Source organism: Sinohyriopsis cumingii, chromosome 19 (genome assembly GCF_028554795.1).
Source record: "Sinohyriopsis cumingii isolate HCF-2022 chromosome 19, ASM2855479v2, whole genome shotgun sequence".
Lineage (NCBI taxonomy): Eukaryota > Metazoa > Mollusca > Bivalvia > Unionida > Unionidae > Sinohyriopsis > Sinohyriopsis cumingii.
In genome coordinates, this window is record NC_142979.1 from 48,237,844 (window position 1) to 48,244,676 (window position 6,833).

Genomic DNA, 6,833 nt, shown 5'->3' on the forward strand with positions numbered 1-6,833 from the left:
ATTGTGGTGCTATGTATCTGGCTACACATCTAGATTTTGTGATGCAGTGTATTTAAATATGACATCAAAATACATGTATTGTAGTGCTGTTGTTATTGTTCTGGGTTTAATGCCTTTTTCAGCACATGATAGGCTGTACACAGCGGATGTATAACTGGTCAAGGAAGAACCTTAGGAATAACCACTGACCCATAGCAAGTTATTGGCATGTTTTTTCACATACTCATATTGGCCAAGCCCAAGGCTCGAACCCATATGGACTGAGGTGAGATGGCAGTGATCGGTAAAGGTAAGTGTTTTAGACCACTTGGCCACCAGATGACCCTTACTGTGGGTCAGTGTATCTAGCTAAACATGTTCTATAGATATTGTAGTGCACTGTATCTACCGTAGTTAACCCTAGGAATAACCAATGACACACAAGAAGTTTATTGGCAAGTTTTCTCACATACATTGGCTGAGCCCATCGCCCAAACCCATGTAGAAAGAGGTGAGGTTGCAGTGATTGGTAAAGGCGATTATTTTAGCCCACTTGGCCATAAGGGGAGCCTTACTGTGGTGCAAAATATCTGGCTAAACATGTATCATCCATTTTCCATCCAACTTAAAATGGATTCAAACGGTGTATCAAAATGTCTAGAAAAGTATGTGCTTCTCCACTTTGTAGTTTCAAAACCTTTCAAGGTCTTGTCTTTGCAGTTAATGATGGAACATATGCATCAAAACAAAAGATCGTTTTGATACCAAAGTAATATTTAGTAAAAGGTCAGATATGTGGTTAGAGCATCCAACTTGAATATGGGAAATCACAGGTTTGAATCATGGTTGAGTCATAACACAGATATAAAAATGGTACTGACAGCTGCATCACTAAGCATTCAGCATTAAGAGGTTATGCTGGAACATGATTCTAAGACTTGGCACTGTTCAGCAACCACCAGTTTAAGCTCAGCATGGAGTGTCAGGATGTTGTAAACCACCCCCTTGTAGCTGAGACATCTGTCTACCCTAATGACTTCAACCTTCCACATCATCTGTGGACCACACTGAACCACTTCCAGACAGGATAGGGTCGTTGTGCAGTCAACCTTAACAAAAGATCGTTTTGATACCAAAGTAATACTTAGTAAAAGGTCAGATATGTGGTTAGAGCATCCAACTTGAATATGGGCAATCACGGGTTTGAATCATGGTTGAGTCATAACACAGATATAAAAATGGTACTGACAGCTGCATCACTAAGCATTCAGCATTAAGAGGTTATGCTGGAACATGATTCTAAGACTTGGCACTGTTCAGCAACCACCAGTTTAAGCTCAGCATGGAGTGTCAGGATGTTGTAAACCACCCCCTTGTAGCTGAGACATCTGTCTACCCTAATGACTTCAACCTTCCACATCATCTGTGGACCACACTGAACCACTTCCAGACAGGATAGGGTCGTTGTGCAGTCAACCTTAACCGATGGGGCAAGGCCACTGACTATTCCTGTTTTTGTGGAGCTCTTAAGACCATTTCACACATGAACAACTATCCACTGACAAAGTTTCCTAGCTGAATGCAGGCTCTACACCTTGCTGATGATGATGCTGTTAAATGGCTGAGCATGCACTGCACATGATAAATAAATTAAGATGTTAGTGTTAGGAGTGGTCAACCTGGTGTCAGGATAATGTAATTAGGTGGGACATGATGTGTCATGTCCGCAGCAAGATGCCCCAGTGTTAGACATTACTATAAACTGCCACACTGCAGACATCATGGTGATATGAATGAAAAATTGCTAAAGCTATGATTTTTAAAAAAATCAAAAGCAAAATGTATATTTCATACAGTTGGTGTTAACTGTGCACTGGAGGTTCTGTGAAAATACACATGGGGAACTCAAAATGAGGAGTCCTGGACTCTTCACTCTTGGAACTCACAACTCACAACCAATATCTGCAATTCCCTAGCATAAAATTGGTATTCCCTCACTTCCAAAAGGATATTATTGAAAATGAAAAGCTTGCATTTACTATTAATAATATTACAGAGGTCAAACTAGACCTGAATTTCAGGGAGAAGTGACTTTTCCTTTTAGACAAGTAGAGAGAAGTGACAGCTGATATATATATATATCTGTTTGTGTTTTCTTAACTGAATTATGTCATAATAACATGGCAGTTAAAATCTTCATTTTGTGGTTTAAATTAGAAAGTGCTTTTCAATGATTTCTCTTCATAAAACACAAATTACTATTTACAAATCGATTGTTAAGCTTCAAAACAGAAACTATTTTGTTTTCATCATCATACGTTAGCTTGTGGATAATGGCAGTGATTACTTGCTCGGAAAATCTAATATAATCTGCCTTACCCCCCCCCCCCTTTTTCCTTTATGTCGTTGTCGATCACTTTATTGGTTTTGGGCTTATTTTATAGGTCCCTCGATAACTCGCGCCTCACTTATAGTGCGGTCGATGTTTCTGGACCCCGATGTGCACGAGTTATCAAGGGAGTGGTGTATACATAATACATCCATACAGGGCCCAGGGATGGTGCTGGTTTAAGAAAAGCTATGGACAACCTTAATATTTTGTTGCCAACTTTTTTAAAATGTTACAATTTTTCATAATACTGTACTACCCATTCATCTCAATATCCCTGGGACCAAAGTAATAAAGTCAACTAAGGTGGCGCTATACAGTTTCGCATTTTGCATAGGGTTAGGATTTTAAAGAAAAAGAATGTCCCCGGCTTTCCTCACTGGTTATACTGGCTATATAAAAAAGACCTTGTGTATCTTAGGTATAATGCAAAGAACCTTTAATTCCCTTTATTTTGGTGTATGATTGATGGGTGTACTATGGGTTATAGAGTATACAGCTTGGCCTTACTTCAAATGTGCACCTTTCAAAAAAGTGCTAGCTCTACTTGGTCATTTTCACTTCCTGAACTTCAGAGGTCAATTGTATAAAAAAGAGCCGATAACTTTTTTTACATTTTATATATTTGGTAATTCATTCATTGCACTTTCAGAAGCTGGTATTGTCTAGTCTGGCAAAATTCATTTTCCCTATTTGAATAGCTGCTATGTATAGTGTACTTTAGACTAATTCAGACTGATTTTTTAACACAAGGGAGCAGTCATTTTAGTTAGCAGTGTGCTTAAATCATGTAAAATTTCCAAAAGTACAATATCCAAAAGAAATATCATCCACATTACATTAATGTAGCATAGAGGTATGCAAACATTCTCTCCACTGTGCATGTTTTAAATGTGAACTACTTCACCTTACATACGTCACTCTCTCAAAAGTACATATTATCTGGTGAGCGCCACCTAAAGTGGATGTTGTGGTAAATTGGGGGGGGGGGGGGGCAACAAATTTCAACATTTTGTATACAAGTGAAATTTGTAATAAATGACTTTTCATCAGTAAATAGAATAAACACACACAAACATATGTGCGTGTGTTTGTGTGTGTGTTAGTCCTCATCTGATCATTATCCATTGTCAACAAACATGTCACTAAACAATTCACTAAGATATTTATTACAGTAGCACACGGTTGTATAGTTGTTTGCATGCAACATGTAAATGCACTTAAATTGACCAAGAGTTTGGTCATCTGGAGACAGCTATCATCTTGCTGAGGCTACCAAGGAGATAAGACTATTCATAGGGAATAGAAAACATGTTAACAATTGAAAAAGTTTAACAAACATCTTCGCAAGATGTCCCAAAGTGTATTAACCTGAGAAACAGACATATATGGCTTCAAAAGATTTGAAATTTAACTTGTGTGTTATATAACCATTGATAGCAATCATAAGCATAAACATTTTACTGCAAAAAGGAAACTTTCACTGCACAATAATAGTGTTCCAATCACCATGGAAAATGCTATAATTTGTCTGATTCCATCGCTTTTTATATAAGTTTGGTGCTGACTTACTTTGATGAAACGTGCTTTGTTTTTATTGAAGATTGTAGTTGGCTTGCTTTGATGAAGAGTGCATTTGTTATTAAAGTCACTGCTAAATGCCAGCTTTGGAGGACCAAGCAAATGCCAGTTTGTTAGTGCAGTGGTAACATCAAATGATTGTAGAACACTGATTAAGACTGACATTTTTTTCTTCATTTGCTTAGTATTTATACAGAACAATCAATGCTTCAAAGTTGATCAGTTTTCTTGATGTTTCAGCAAAACTATTTTTCTGGATACAGTTATTAAAAAATAAAACATCCTTTGGTCGATTGTAGCCATTCCTGTTCCCAGCTTTGGAAATTGATCGATTGCTGCTAATACGGTGGCATGACTATTTCACTGTATCCCAACATATGGTACTCAGGCAAGATGCCAGCATATATGGATTATGATGTAACAATGCACTGTTAAGCTGTCTTTGTTAATATGAGCAAAGGATTTGTTCATGTGACAAAAGATAGATTCTTGTGCATTTTATATCAAAGATTGTGGCATCCTGTCATAGTGTCTTTGAATTTCTTCAATCCAAGCCCAAAACTGTGTATACAAGTTGAAACAGCCAAAGAATTTTGTCACCAAAAATATATACTGATTGTATATTCTTTTACTGGCAAAAAGGAAAATTTGCAATTTGCACACTGGCGAAGCCCACCATGATCCCCAAGGGCCGGATTACTCATTAAGCATGCTAAGCACATACTTATGGCACCAACCCAACAGGGGCACCAGAAAAATTAAAATGAATTGTTGATAATAAAAATGAATTATATATGACTATTTCAATCTGCATGCAAGATTATTTTGATTTGGAATGATGGCAATACTGATATTTTCCTTCTTTTTACCTTTAATATTCTTTTTTTATTTTCACAAGGGGGAAGGACATCATAATATTTGCTTAGGGTCTGAAGAATTAAGGTATTGGAAAGTACAGGTCTAGCGAAGCAGCTTTTAAGTTTTATGTTCATTAAAAAAAGACGAGGGCGTTAATGAGGGAATGTACGATAGCATATTTCAGATCGCAGATGATGCAGTCTCTTATGGTACTGATGAGCAAATATTGGAACTGTCCACAGACACGTTCTATGATGAAGTTCTTATCAAGGAAGAACATATCGAAAATGCAGTACGAAGTTTATAGATGACGGTAATATACAACACAGTGATAGGTTTATAAAAACAAAAACGCCTACACAGTAAATCGAGACCTTTAAGCTGAACTGGTTTCCAATTACCTGATTAGTCAACTGAAATCGTCCTAAATTATTTCCCTTCTCAGAAATCCAGCATAAATTTAAGAACCGTTAGCGCCAATTTAATTAAGTCTTTTTTATTTTCTTGAACGAAGAGTCAACGGAAAGTATAATGCACAACGCATTATGCCCCAATCACCGAGAAAAGGCGAAAGAAGCGACAAGTGTTCGCGGTGTTTTTTTTTCTTTTTTCTTTCTTTCTTTTCTTTCTTTTTTCTTTTCTTTACTTGTAAATTATAGCTAGAGTCTGGTTCTGTGGTTGTGTATCCTACTTTTAGAGGTCTTTAATTGCATTATTTTTTTATACAGAAATACAGTATCTTTAGCACTTTGATAAACGTGTATATCATTTGGGTTGTAAGATTTTTTTCTTCTTCGATTGACATTGTTTTGTACCGTGTGGTATGCAGCCCTTGACACGTATTCCAATGTTGGTGTCCGAATGTATAATTATATTATTCATATGTCATCAGTTTATTCATAAACGTCATCTAATTTTGCCATCCACGCAACGATTTAAAAATTCGTTTTAAACGACAATTACATTTTCTACCAAACTATTGGGTATTGCAGATGGATGAAAGATGTTCCTTTACTATAGAGAATAAAAACAATGTGAGACCACATACTACTAGAATTCGGTAGATCTCTAAGATACACATTATACAAAATGGACTTACTGTTTATCAAACAGCAAAATAAAATGTATGTCACTTAGTAAAGTTCAGCTGATAATAATAATTACACGAGAAAGTGGCTGACAGATAAAAAGTCTAGAACACTTGTGACATTGCAATTAATGAAATATATTTCTGCCTGGGAAATGGCCCGCTCATAATTAAAAAGAAACAAATGCTACACTGATGAGTAATAGTTCCATCTCTGTCCACCGATTTATCACATTTGTATAATGCAAATTACCACGCTCTGTTCACGTACATAATAAATGGTCACTCCGTGAAGGTTTAACTTCACACCCATCTGTACCTACCAACTCGAGCAAGGTTTAGCTTCACACCCATCTGTACCTACCAACTCGAGCAAGGTTTAACTTCACACCCATCTGTACCTACCAACTCGAGCAATGTTTAACTTCACACCCATCTGTACCTACCAACTCGAGCAAGGTTTAACTTCATACCCATCTGTACTTACCAACTCGAGCAAGGATGCTGGGGACTAAGCGCATGTACTGCGAAAACAAATAATATTTATAAAGATCATATATAATGGCACCAAGCTATACTGTGATAAGTTTAAGAGCTGTTAGACAGGTGGTGCACACATTTCGTAAGTTTAATACAAATGCAGCGAGGTTGTTATCAAGCAATAATGTCTATTGTAGCAAGGTATCTTTGCTGACTTTGTAAATAGTTCCCAAAGCTAGCCTGTTAAGTGATAGAGGTCACACTAGGTGAGTGTGTTTGTCTAATGGTGCCGTAAAATGGAGAGACGATCTGATAAGGACAGAGGCTGGTTGGTGCGTGTTCTTTTGGCAGTGATATTGTTATAGGTTTCAGATGTAAGGTTAATGACCTTGTGACCTTGGAAAAGATTGTAATATGTCACTGTCAGGAACAGTTGGGGGGGGGGGGGATAGAAAGATC

General features: G+C 37.1%; 1 protein-coding gene across 1 annotated transcript in view; it reads right to left on the reverse strand.

The window, feature by feature from the left end:
* LOC149775657 (uncharacterized) overlaps positions 1-5,299 on the reverse strand; it is a 64,056-nt gene extending 58,757 nt beyond the window's left edge. The window contains exon 1 of the mRNA XM_089944480.1: positions 5,209-5,299. The gene's annotated coding sequence lies outside the window, so the exon portion shown is untranslated. The remainder of the gene's footprint in view (positions 1-5,208) is intronic.
* Between the last annotated feature and the right edge of the window lie 1,534 nt (positions 5,300-6,833).